Source organism: Meriones unguiculatus, chromosome 4 (genome assembly GCF_030254825.1).
Source record: "Meriones unguiculatus strain TT.TT164.6M chromosome 4, Bangor_MerUng_6.1, whole genome shotgun sequence".
NCBI classification, from domain to species: Eukaryota; Metazoa; Chordata; class Mammalia; order Rodentia; family Muridae; genus Meriones; species Meriones unguiculatus.
The window spans coordinates 36,421,169-36,434,049 of NC_083352.1; positions in this window are offsets into that span (position 1 = coordinate 36,421,169).

Genomic DNA, 12,881 nt, shown 5'->3' on the forward strand with positions numbered 1-12,881 from the left:
GCCTTGGATCATTACTTCCTTTGCTACATTCATGTATAAAAGCACACTGAAACTGAAGTAAAATTGTCTAGAGCATTAGACTGCAGGCCACCCCATTCTTTAAGGTCTTCAAATCCTAGGGCCTGCAGACAGATCTGCACAGGTCAACAATATCTAATTTTGTTCTTGTATTTTCTCTTTTCTTTCCCCCAGATCTGTAGCTGTTCTGTCTTTCCCTCTGTAACATTCACCTTTTCATCTCTTTCATTTCTTTATCAACCCTTGCTTCTCCTATGAGCAGTTTACTCATGTTGTTCCTTTGCTTTCGTTTGCTATCTCCACACTTTAAATAATTTTTAACTTTCCAGAATGCTCTTCTACAGTACTAAATGGAGTACTAAATGCAGTATTAAATGGTCCTTGATGATGAGTGAGTGGACTAGAGATTCCAGTGTGTGTCTATATTTTAAATGGCTTGATGCTGCTGTTACTGCACTTTTATTTTCTTTTCAGCACAGTGCATATTATTGAGCCTCCAGGAGCAGATCACTCTGCCGGCGCATCCCTCAGTTTCGGCTCTTGGGTGGCAGTAGCAGGTAGAGCTCGGTGAGTTCCAGGCCAGTCCAGGCTGCCTAGTGAGACCCTATCTGAGGGAAAAAAAAAAAAAAAATTGTACTGCTTAATTAAAGAATAGCTCTTTAAAGGAAAGCAGAGCCAGCCAATGTGACTTCTGAGAAAAGAATGACTCACAGCAGCAGGGTGAGAAGACACCAATGTTTGTTCAGAGGTGAAGCTGCTCTTCTACAAAGAGCAGAAAGAGATCTGAAACCTGCGGGGGTATCAGACCTCAGGGTCACGCAGGTTAGACGCGTGTATAACCTTTTGCCCAAACTACGCACTTCTAACTGCAGATACTTTATAGTGCATTAATTATACTTACAAGTGTAAGTATTGTGTCTTCAACCTGATTTTATTTATTGTTCTGTATTTATTTTTACTAACCATTTTTTTCTTTTTGGATAAGAAATATTTTCATAATAGCAAAAGGTGACGAATCTGCCTTAGTACAGAAGAAAAGATTACTCTTAGAATAAGATTGGGCATAAAATTTCTTTTCTGGATCATCATATAAAATCAAACTTGTAGAAATTTTCTGCAAATCAAAAAAATGGAATAAAAATGGTAGTTTGTCTGAAGGTATGGCTAGGTAATGGAGCATGAGGTTCTGGGTTGTGGTCTCCAATATGGAGGGGAAAGAAGGAAGATACTCAATTAAGAAAAGATTTTCCCCCTGAATATTTTTAGTATATGGTTGGCTGAGTCTGCAGTTCTAATATACACACATTCAAAAATTACCTTATTCATTTGAAATTAAAATTATTTACAGGGACTCAGCAACTAAATATCTCAATATGAACACTCATGTCTTAATTAAATAAATAACCTGGCATTAATACAGTGAAGTTATCATAATTATAACAGGAGCTACTTCAGAGACGTGGAGTACAGCACTCCATCAAAAACTTTTAAACACACTTTAATTGGAATTAAATTTGAAAATACTAATTATTTGATTACTCATTAGAGTTCAATTGAAAAGTGCCCTTTAGAGTGTCATTAGAATCCCCCCAACCAATGGCTAGCCCAGAATTTTACAAAAAAAAGACAGAGCAGGGATTGCAACCATCATCAGGGCCATCTTCCCTCAGCCATCAGGGTAACAGGCAGTGTCTTTGTTCTTTATATAGTTTACTTATTTTGACTCATGTCTTCTTCACAAAGGCTGTTGGCTATGTATTTGTCATTGTTAGTTCCCTTATCATCAATGAATTGGTTGAGGCAAAGAGTAATCGTCATTTTATAGAGGAAGGGAGGGAGGGAGGGAGGGAAGGAGGGAAGAGGTGGGAGGGTAGAGGCAGGGATAGAGACTTAAATATACAATTGCATAAAATTGTCATTTACTCTAGCACATTCATCACTAAGCATTTATCCACACGAACACTTACCTGGTCCTTGGCCTATGGTCTCTCTTATTTTGGCTCAGGATAATAATCTCATAACTCATTTTTATGTGTGGACTAATATTTTTTAGCTACAGAGGTAAAGTCACAGAGACCATGGCTCACCTTTAGTTCAAAGCTTTCTGTATGCCGTGGTGCCACACTTTGGCACATTACTTTCTTAGCCATAACACAGGGTTAGCTGGGACAAGGTTTTCCTTTCTCCATTGACAAATAAAGGTGATGTACTAAAGTGGGTTTACTTTTGTTCTGTTTGAGGTATACTCTTCCCATCCCCCCAGTACATTAACTCATCTTTAAAATAAGGCGTATTTTCCAAAGGTGATTGGAGAAGGTGAGAGGGAGGAAGAAGAAGGGTGATGATGATGATGGGGAGGAGGAGAAGGAGAAGGTTGTGGAAGAAGAGGAGGAAGGAGGAGAAGGAAGAGCAGGAGGAAGAGAGTGAAGAGGAGAAGGAGGAGTTGGAGGAGGAGGAAGATGAGGAGTTGGTGTTATTGCTAAGAGAGATTTACAGATTCTTTTAAGAACATTGGCTGTTTTTCCTGGCTGACTGAATTACGTTTATTGTTTTCTTTCTCCCTTATTACTATGAGTTGCTGGTGTACTGAGTTGGGCATGATTGATTTTTTTCCTAGTTAACCTTGGTTGCTCTATTCCTCTTATGGAATTTGTGTTTTCCTATATTTTCATGATTAAGGCTTACTTTTGTGTGTAGGGTTCCATTACTTCTGAAATACTCAGTTGCCTATCATGGCCTTTCTTCAGTTTTTTTAGCTCAGCTCCTTTTTCTACCTTGTAGATTATGACGTTTGATCTCTTGAGTGATCATGTTCTAGAATCCTTGGATGATATTTTTAGTTATCTCCTCCTCTTTTTTCTGTAACTCCATGCACATTAGGTTTTAAAATGTTGTTCTTCTCCGCCATGTTGCTCTTACTGCTCATTTTTGTTAGTTTAGCACTTACATATAAGTATTTTCTATGTTTTCTATTTTTCCTAAATAGATTGCTCATCTGTTTATAAATATTTCCCACATTTTCCAATAGATATTTAAATATATCACATCTAATTTTTTTTCATATTTTCTTCCCTCCAGATGCCTTTCATTCTGGCAATGATTGGACACTTATATTAGGATATCAATGACACCTTTGAAACAGGGTGCACTGCATGAGTCCTGGGAGCTTGTCACATATGCAATGTCTTCCTCAGCTGCCTTGCCTTTCCTCATAGGAATTATAGACTCAAGGCTCAAAATACTTACATTAATGCCATTTTCTGCCTTTCTTTTTTTTAATTTTTTTTATTAATTACACTTTATTTACTTTGTATCCCTCCCTACATATGATTATTTTAAAGCTCCTGTTTAGTATCTCATTCACTTACAAGACTAGTCACGTTGTTTGCTTTTTCCCTTGATTATAAGTTCATTGTTTTCTTGTTATTTTAATCCCAGATTTTTTTTTAATTGACTGTCAGGTATGTGCAAACCATAACAGTGATGTTTGAATTTTCAGAATAGGATACTTTTCAGTTACAACATTTTTATTTGCTTTGTTGTCATAATCTGAATCTGTGCAAGGGGATTGAATCTTAGGTGATAATGGTTGGTTATTCCTGAACACTTACCTACCTGAGTGCGTTACTGGTGACTGTGGACCATCGCCATGAGTGTGCTGATCATGAGCTACAGGTTGATAGATACTGCTGGGTTTGCTTCTGAGTTTTTCAGACACTGCATGCTGTTAGTCACTAAGCAAGGCACTAGTAAGAGGCACCAGTAGGAGGAAACACGCCACTCACCAGGGAAAAACTACTGCTGTTAAATGCCTGTTAACACACTTTCAAAGTTGGATTTTGTTTGTAGCCAACTAAGGACTGTGAGTTGTGAGTAAGGTGAGAAAGAAGGTAGATGCAAGTAGTTAGAATAACAAAAGTTACATTTTATTATGCTGAGGGCCACTATGCAATGCTCACACTATAAACTATTTTATTATTAGTTACATTTTATTAACTCTGTATCCCAGTTGTATCCCACTCCCTCATTCCCTCCCAAACCCTACCTCCCTTATCTCCTCCCTGACCATTTCCAAGTCCACTGATTGGGTAGGACCTCCTCCCCTTTCATCTGACCCTGTTTTATCAGATATCTTCAGGACTGGCTGAAAAGTCTTCCTCTGTGGCCTAGCAGGACTGCTCCTCCCTTGGGGGGTGGGGAAGTCAAAGAGCCTGCCATTGAGTTCCTGTCAGAAATAGTCCCTGTGCCCCTTACTATGGGAAACCAATTGGTTACTGAGTTACCATGGGCTTCATCTGAGCAAAGGTTCTAGGTGATATCCATAATGGTCCTTGGTGGAATGTCAGTCTCAGAAAAGACCCCTGTGCCTAGATATATTTGGTCTTTGTGGAGCTCCTATCTTTTCCACGTCATACTAACTCCCCTTCTTTCATATGATTCCCTTTACTCTGCTGGAAGTTTGGTTATGAGTCTTAGTATCTGCTTTGAAAACACTGCTAGTTAGAGACTTTCAGATGCACTCAGTAGACTCCTGTCATATGTTCAATGCACATCCCATCTGTCTTTCTAAGTGAGGATTGATCATCTTACCCCAGGTCCTCTTTCTTGTTTATCTTCTTTAGGTATGTTTATCATATTTTATAGGACTATATGAGTGAGTATATACCATGTTTGTCTTTCTCCTTCTGGGATACCTCACTCAAAATGATCTTTTCTGGATCCCACCATTTGCCTGCAAATTTCATGATTTCCTCGTTTTTGATTGCTGAGTAGTATTCCATTGTGTAAAAATACCACAATTTCTGTACCCATTCCTCTGTTGATGGACATCTGGGTTGTTCCCAGCTTCTGGCTATTATGAATAAAGCTGCTACAAACATGGTTGAACAAATGTCCTTGTTGTGTACCTGAGCGAATGTTGGGTATGTGCCTAGAAGTGCGGGCCTCAGCCTGTCTCCTCAAAGCTGTTCGCCTCTGTGATACAGCTTGGCTTACGGTAGTTTAGTTTTAACAGAAAGAAGTCTCTTATTTGAGGGTCAGGATATTTGGGGGATATCAGGGTCTTATTTGGGGGCTTGGGCACTGTAGCCGCAGGCAGATCAAGGCTGTGTCTCTCCAGATGTGCAGAGCACAGCATTAGTCTCGGCTTATATACTGTCTAGTGGGCATCATGGGGTTCTAGGACTGGGTCTGATTATCTTAATTAAGTTATATCACTAAATTCTGATTACCATGTGCAGCCTTGGGTACAATGAAAATCCTAACTAAGCTATTATTTTACATGTCTAAAAGGCATTTAAAAAAAAACAACTATTAAAACTATGCTCATTGGACAATGCTGCACAGAGAAACCCTGTCTCAAAAAGCAAACAAAAAGGTCCCACAAAACCAAACCCCCAAAAAAAGGAAAGAAAGAAAAACTTTGGATGAAACAGCCAAGGGCACTAAGTCACTCTGACTCAGTATCTTAGGTTACCTAGAGTAAATGCTGCTTAACCCTGACTTCTCTGCCCAGAAATGCTCACGTCACCATCTTTTCTTTTTGAACGTATTGGCTATGACCACGAATTGAGTATGCTCAGGAAGGCGCCTTCCCTTCTGTCCTCTTTCCTAGATATGTAAAGCTCGCAGTGGAAAATCTCCTCGCTCTCTATTGATGTGAGCAGCACTGCTTTGTAAACAACGCCAGCGCTTGTCTTCCTAAGGGAAATGTTCCTCGCCCTGTTAGCTCACCTGTACTTCCAAACTTTGAACTTCGTGCTTTTGGATGCAGTGTTTTGTAACTCACTAATTTTTTCTTTTCTTTTCTTTTCTTTTCCAGAGTGGAGGTGGGTGAAGTGTGGGAGGAGGCCTCTGTGAAAGATCACCAGCATGGTTCACAGGTTCAGGGGCCATGCCCAGACATCCAGAGAAGCCTTTTCATACTTAGAGATGCCATTATGATAATTATCTGTTCCAATATAAATTATTTCATTGGTAACCTTAATCAAAGACTACATGACTAATTTATCAACGTACTTAAATTTATTTGCTCAGAAAGAAGTATGCTAAAATGTTCCTCCTTTTAATTGGATGCTATAAATGGCTCTGACTCATTGTGTGGTATGCAGCCCATCCTTAAATTCATGTTCTGCCTCATCCTCCACAGTGCCGGGATGGCACACGTCGGCCACCACATTCCGCTGAAGGTCTAAATTCCTTGTGCAAGAGTTTCTACATTTTTGTTTTGGCTTGAGGATTTTAGGGAATATTTGCCTAGGCTATAGATTTTGCTAAATACATTGGAAATAGTCATAATTAAAAAAAAAAAAACTTGGCAAAGAGACAACCTGATTGTCCCTGCACTATATAAAAATAGCAGGTAAGAGCCTGTTGTAACCACAGCTCCCTTAATGAATTCATTCATGTCCTTTTGGGATTAGCTGGTATTATTGAAAATTAAGCCCATAGTAGGCAAGATAAAAATTCAATATACAATATGCTATGTGAATTTTGGTTTTGGTATTAAGGTTAAAGATGGGAAAGACTATGCTATCAGCTGATTTTCTTATATTTGTTTCTTTTTTTAATTGGTAGAGTTCTATAATTTAATAACTCCATGATCATGGGCTAATTCCTGACATTATGATTTTGTTCTCTTCATCTCTATGGCCAGCAATCTCCTGGGCCTCTGAAAGGCTCTACCTATCAGGCTATTGAAGCAGATCCTGAAACTCATAAAGAAACTTTGGGCAGAGTGCAGGGAATTTTATTAAAGAATAGGAAGACAGAAAGACCTGGAAGGGACAGGAGCTCCACAAGGAGACCAACAGAGCCAAAAAACCTGGACTCATGGGGTCCTGCAGAGACTGATGAATCAACCAAGGACTATGCATGGAGATAACCTAGACCCCCTGCTCAGATGTAGCCCATGGGCAGCTCAGTCTCCATGTGAGTTCCTTAGTAAGGGGAGCAGGAACTGTCTCTGACATGGACTCAGTGACAGACTTGCTGATCACCTTTCCCTGGTGAAGTGGCCTAACTAGACCAAAGAGAAAAAGGATGCAGCCAGTGCTGAGGAGACTGAATAAGATAGGGTCAGATAGTAGGGGAGGAGGACCTCCCCTATCAGTGGACTAGGGGAGAGACAAAGGAGGAAAAGAAGGAGGGAGGGTACGAAAGGAAGGAGGTGAGGGAGGGGGCTAAAGCTGGGATACAAAGTGAATAAATTGTAATAAATAATAATAATGAAGAAAAATGGAAATAAGCAGGAAAAAAGTGACTTCAATGAAGGTTAAATGAGCTCATGCACATAAACAATTCAAATGACTTCAGGAGCCCATGGAGGTGGTGCCTGTAATCCCAGTACTCAGGAAGCTGGGGTAGAGGCTATTGTTGTGACTTTAAGAGCAAACTGAGGTACAAAGTGAATTCTAGAGGAGCCTGGACTATCCTGAGTCTCTGTCTCACAAACAAACAGCTCACTTAAGGCTCCCTTTCTCTGAATCAATTGTCGCTGGTTTAAATTGAAAGGGAATAACTCCTTGAAAGGTAGGCTTTGACTAAAGGAGAAATATCCCGGAGGGCTTCCTGTGAGCCTGGGGTTTCTTTCCTCCTTTCTGAGAATGTTCTTCGACTGGGAGGAAAACAGACTGTCTCTCCCCTCCTGATGCCCACGGAGCAGCTCTTTCCACGTGTGCCAGGTCCCCACTGTGTCCAGAATGTCTTCTGTATATTCCTGAAGGATGGTCACTTAGCTTTCCAGTAGCTTCAGGTGGAAAGACAGGGGTGACAGTCAGCTAAGGCAGGAGAAATGGGGCAATCCGTGCTTTCTTAAAAGCTCTGCTCTCATATCAGAGATCAGACCTCTACTCTTGCCTGATGCGTCTAAAACAAAAAGGGGGAACTGTAGAGAGCTGCGTAATGTCACGCCTTAAAGATGGAGCTGGTTTCCGCCTTCCACTTTCCTGATGGTGAGTGCTCTCTGTCACAAACAACTCCACATTTGGCTAAGGCTGAGAATCTGGTTTGCTTCCGTATATGTGGACCTATCTGCATTGCCCACGTGGCATGCTGGGGTTGGCTACCCAGAGGCTATTTAAACTGTGGGCTGGTTTTCCCCAGGGTCAGAAAATTGTTCAAGGTTCCTGAATAAACTGCATTGAGAAGAAAAAAAAAAAGCTCTGCTCTCCTCTCAGCTCCAATATGGAAGATATATATATATGATGTATGTAAGGGAGACACCACAGAAATGAGAAATCATCCCGATTTGATGTCTAAAGACACTTTACTTCTGGTACAGAGAGGGGGATGCCCTGTAAAGGCAGATTTCCATTACAGATGTGGATCCCTTTCACAAAAGGGTAACTTACAGCTTGTTTTCAGATTTCTCCTGAGTCAGAGAAAAACAGAAAAATCCATCTGCGTCCCGGCATTCTCCTTCCTGCTCTAGGGAAAGCAGACTCAGGCCCCCTGCTGCTGCTGCAGCTAAGAGGGGCTCCTGCTGCTATGTTTTCCTGTCACAATAGATCCTACCCTTGAACCATGAGTCAAAATAAACCCTTCTTTCCTTAAAACTTTTTCTCCTGTATCTTCAGTTTCTAAAGAACAACAATAAGAAAAATGTCTTTAAAAAAAAAAAAAAGACCCCTATGCCAAAAAGGCACATATGACGCTGTATAGTCTGATCTCATATTATTTGGGGTCGATGTCTTCTAGGCCATTACATTCAGCTTCCAAGATTCTTCTATCAGATCATGTCATCTCTACTCCCTTATGACAGTGGTGATAAAGAGCAGAGGCTCACAGCACTTGTGTGACATGACATTGTTAGACCCAAGTCACACCCTCCCCCCCCACACTTCCTGTTGGGATCAGTAAGCAGGCACTTCTACAGGCAGCCCCAAGGGACCTGACAGACCAGTTATCAGGCATTTGTGAAGACATCCAGATCACCTGCTGACCACCTGGAACTACCTGTGCATGCCCTGGGTCACCCTATAAGAGAACTGGAGCCCTCCCCTCTCTCTCTCTCTTACTCTTCCTCTCTTCTCTATCCTTCTTCCTCTCTCTCTCTCTGCAACCCCCCTTCCCTTAATAACCTCCCACGTGGAACCGATCTCGTGGTGTGATTTGTGAACCGCGTGTAACCTCCACAGGCGCACAGGCGCACGTTTATCTACATTCCTACGTCTCCCAACATTGGTGCATTGGTCCTAACATTGGTGCATTGGTCCTAACACTTCCTGCATGGCTTTTACAGCATTTTTGTAAAGGATGTTTTCCTTCCATTCTTCCTCAACCTAAAGGACACACTTAACAGTGTCTTCCCTAAAAGAAAAAGTCACTCCTTTAGTCTTGTTTGTGCTGAGAACACGAAACAACTTTTAAGAGAGACGGTACTCATAACCACCACCCACTGCCAGCCCTGCGCGACTCTGGACATTCTGTGAGATGCTTTTTGTTTGGACGCCATGCTCTGTTCAGTGAGCTTTGGGCGTCATGCTCGGTTCAATCAGTCCAGCTTAAGCTAATGCTCCTGCAGGGAGGCAGTGATAAACAAGGTTTCTTTGTTGTCTGAGTCTTAAAGGAAAGTTGTTTACCCTTTTGGCAAAATAATGGCCACACTTGAGGTTTATTCACTTTGCAGTAAGACTCACAATTTAAGAAAAACAAAAATCCTTCCCAGTTCTCTGGTCTCTCATTTTACATCTCTGTTTCATTTGACAAGGGGAAGGATGGTAACAAAGAAATCCATAGGCTTTTGTACCATTTTCTGTTTAGAATTAAAATTTGTTAGAAAGAGAAACAAAAGCAGTGATTTGTTTTGTTTTTCGTTTAAGTGTGTGAGCGTCCACTTCAGGCTCTTCCTACATCCCTCTGGAGGCTCTCCTCACCACTGATAACACATGTAGGTCCTCAGCAAACTCAGTGAGTGTCGTGGGATACCGAAGTTCAGCTTTGGACACTTGTTTCTAATAGGTTTCTCCAACGATGGAATACGCCAGTTCAAGCCAAATTAAAAACATAAAAGCAAGTTTATTGAGGCCAGCTCTTGGGTGAGTCACCAGTACCAGAAGATGAGGCCAGTGAAGTTGTCATGAGGATAGGAGACTGGGGGTCGGTGGAGACAGAGAACGACACACAAATAGAGAGTGTCGGAGAGACAGAGACACAAATAGAAAAAGAGAGAGGCAGAGACAGACACAAAGAGAGAGAGAGAGAAACAGGCAGGCAGGTTGCAGAGAGAGAGAGAGAGAGAGAGAGAGAGAGAGAGAGAGAGAGGATATAGGGAAGAGCCCTTAGGGCTGAAAAGCTCAGGGTAAGGGGCTGGGTATGTCAGCCATATCTTGCAACGGATAGGACTGAAGGATTCTGGGAGAATCTGGAGGCCAGGTGTGCTCTGATATGGTAAATAGGCACCTCAGCTGATTGTCCCCGGTTTGAAACTTAACAGTTTCCACTGGGGTCCAAAGAGGAGGATAGAGCAGCAGCCCCGACAGATAGCTACACTCACACCCACACCTGACAACAGCTCTAGCTTTCTCAGACTTGAGGTTTCAAAATGTGCCCCTGTGTGTGCAAAGTTATTTAGCTCTCTGGTAATCCCGTTCTACATGGTGCTGTGTTCAGAGAGGCGGCAGAGGGACTCCAGAAGCCCAGGCAGAGGGAGCTTCTCACTGTGGAACAAAGCGGCTTCCCGGTCACTTCCACCGGCAGCTTTCCTCCTTGTTCAAGGAGACCACAGAGCCACCTCTCTTTCCTCTAGTGCCCCGCGCTCCTATAACCACCCCCCACCCCCACCCCCACTCCAGTCCCGCAATTGGCTGTTTTAAACTCAAATGTAAGTGATTTCCTGAGATGCTCTCTGGCGGCTCCTGGAGGCTCAGATACCGCAGGGAAGCAATGAAAACCATTCCTAGAAGAAAGGAAGATAAAAATGAAACAAGGGGGTCCGGGGGAAGCATTCCAGATAGAGCCAGGAGGCTTCTCTGGAGCCGCCTTCTCACAGTTCCCAGCTATCTTGCATGCCATCTCTACCTGTAGGCCATGGACTTCTGAAAGCGCCAGAATGACCAGCTACATCTGCCCAGAGCCTCAGCGCCCGCCTGATGCTCTCAGACTTTGTTTAGTAGTATAGAGATACATGCCAGAGCCCAGAACACACAGGATGAGGATCACTCTTTGTAGTCTCTTCTAATGTCCTGTCGATGGTTTCTTTCTTTATCCTCTCATGCCTGGTACCCTAAATAATGTCTCACATTTCCTGTCTTCCGCACACCCTGATTCCAGCTCTTGCCTCCTCCCCCTGCTGCATGTGCTGATACTGCACGCATGGACCACCGCCCCAGCCTGCAGTTTGTGAGTTTGAAGTGATCAGCAGAAGCAGAGGCAAGGCCGATGAAGGGTTGGCTCCGCCTCTAGGCTCTGGGAAAAGTGATTTTTCAGTGATGGGGGCTGTCAAAATCCACAGTACACATGCATTCCCCCCAGTTTTCCCTTCTTTCCTCTTTCTCTGTTATTCTCCTGCGATACCCAGTCTGCTGTAGCCCAGGCTGCCCTTGAACTCCATACATAGCTGAGGTAGGCCTTGAATTCCTGCTCCTCCCACCTCCACCTCTCAAGTTAGATTCTTTTCCAGCTCTGCCTCCCTCTGCCATTCAAACACTAACTCTCTCTGGACATTGGCAAGTCAGCAAGCTTGTTATCCAATAACTGCTTTTCCCAATGGCGTCTTGGAGAGACAAAATAATTATAAAAGCGATAATTGTAACATTTCCTTATATCAGGGTTGCTCTGCTTTATTAAAATTAAAAAGTGTGTCTAGAAGCGTGTCCTTCTCTGGTTCCCACGGTACCAAGGAAAACTGTTCCATAAGCACCCTTGATAAACTCCCAGACAAACTCTGATGTCAGGGAGTCAGCCAGAGCAGAATTACTATTTCTTCTCAAGAATTCTCTCTGTTTGGAACTACCAGGTAGAGAACAAATAAACCTGCTATCTTCCCCAGCTCTTCGCCTACATTAAAAAATGCTAATTTTGGGGGAGGGGCATGCTAATTAAGACGAATGGATTTTCCCTGACCTCGTGCAAATGCCACCTCTGAAGTGTGCTCGGTTTGTGACAACAGCTACCTAAGTTACGGGGTGGGAACTTGAAGGCTGCTTTTGCTGAGAGTGATGATTTTCCACTTGGCTTATAGGTGTCTGATGGCTGGTTCAGTGTGGCGGAGGAAGCAGCCACTGATAAATGATTTAACACAAGACAAGGTCTTCTGACATTGCTGCTCGGTGTGTGTGTGTGTGTGTGTGTGTGCGTGTGTATGGTGTTTTTCCTTTAAAAAAATATTTTTGTGTGTTGAAAATATTTTAGCCTCTGACACTAAGGATTTTCCTGTTGTAGAACTTGCTAAGTCTCTCTAATTATGACATTCACCTGGGGATGCTTGATAAATTCCAGGTGTCCACGCTCCGCTCCAAGCTCTTCAGTCAGAATCTGCAATGAGAAGAGAAGGTGGGGAAGCTGTAGAACGGCCAAGTGGCTGGATTTTGAATATTTCATCTGTGCCCTCCTATACCATCCAGAGAGGAAAAATAAACAATTCTTCTAGTTAACTGTGCTAAGTGCCCACTGCTGACAGCTGGATATAAAAAGGCAGTCAGATTTGAGTATTCAGAAAGTGCTAGCAGAAACATTGGTGACCTCAGCTATCAGTGCTATGTTCCTGGACTCCGCTGAAGGAAACAACAGCAGCTCTCTCCTATTTAACATGCGCAGTCCTGTGTGGACTCAGTTGGCAGTGGAAGCAGCCGCAGGTCCTTCCTCTCTACAGAGCGACAAGTCCGTGAGACTGTTGTTCAGCTCCTGCTGCTTCTAAAGGCTCT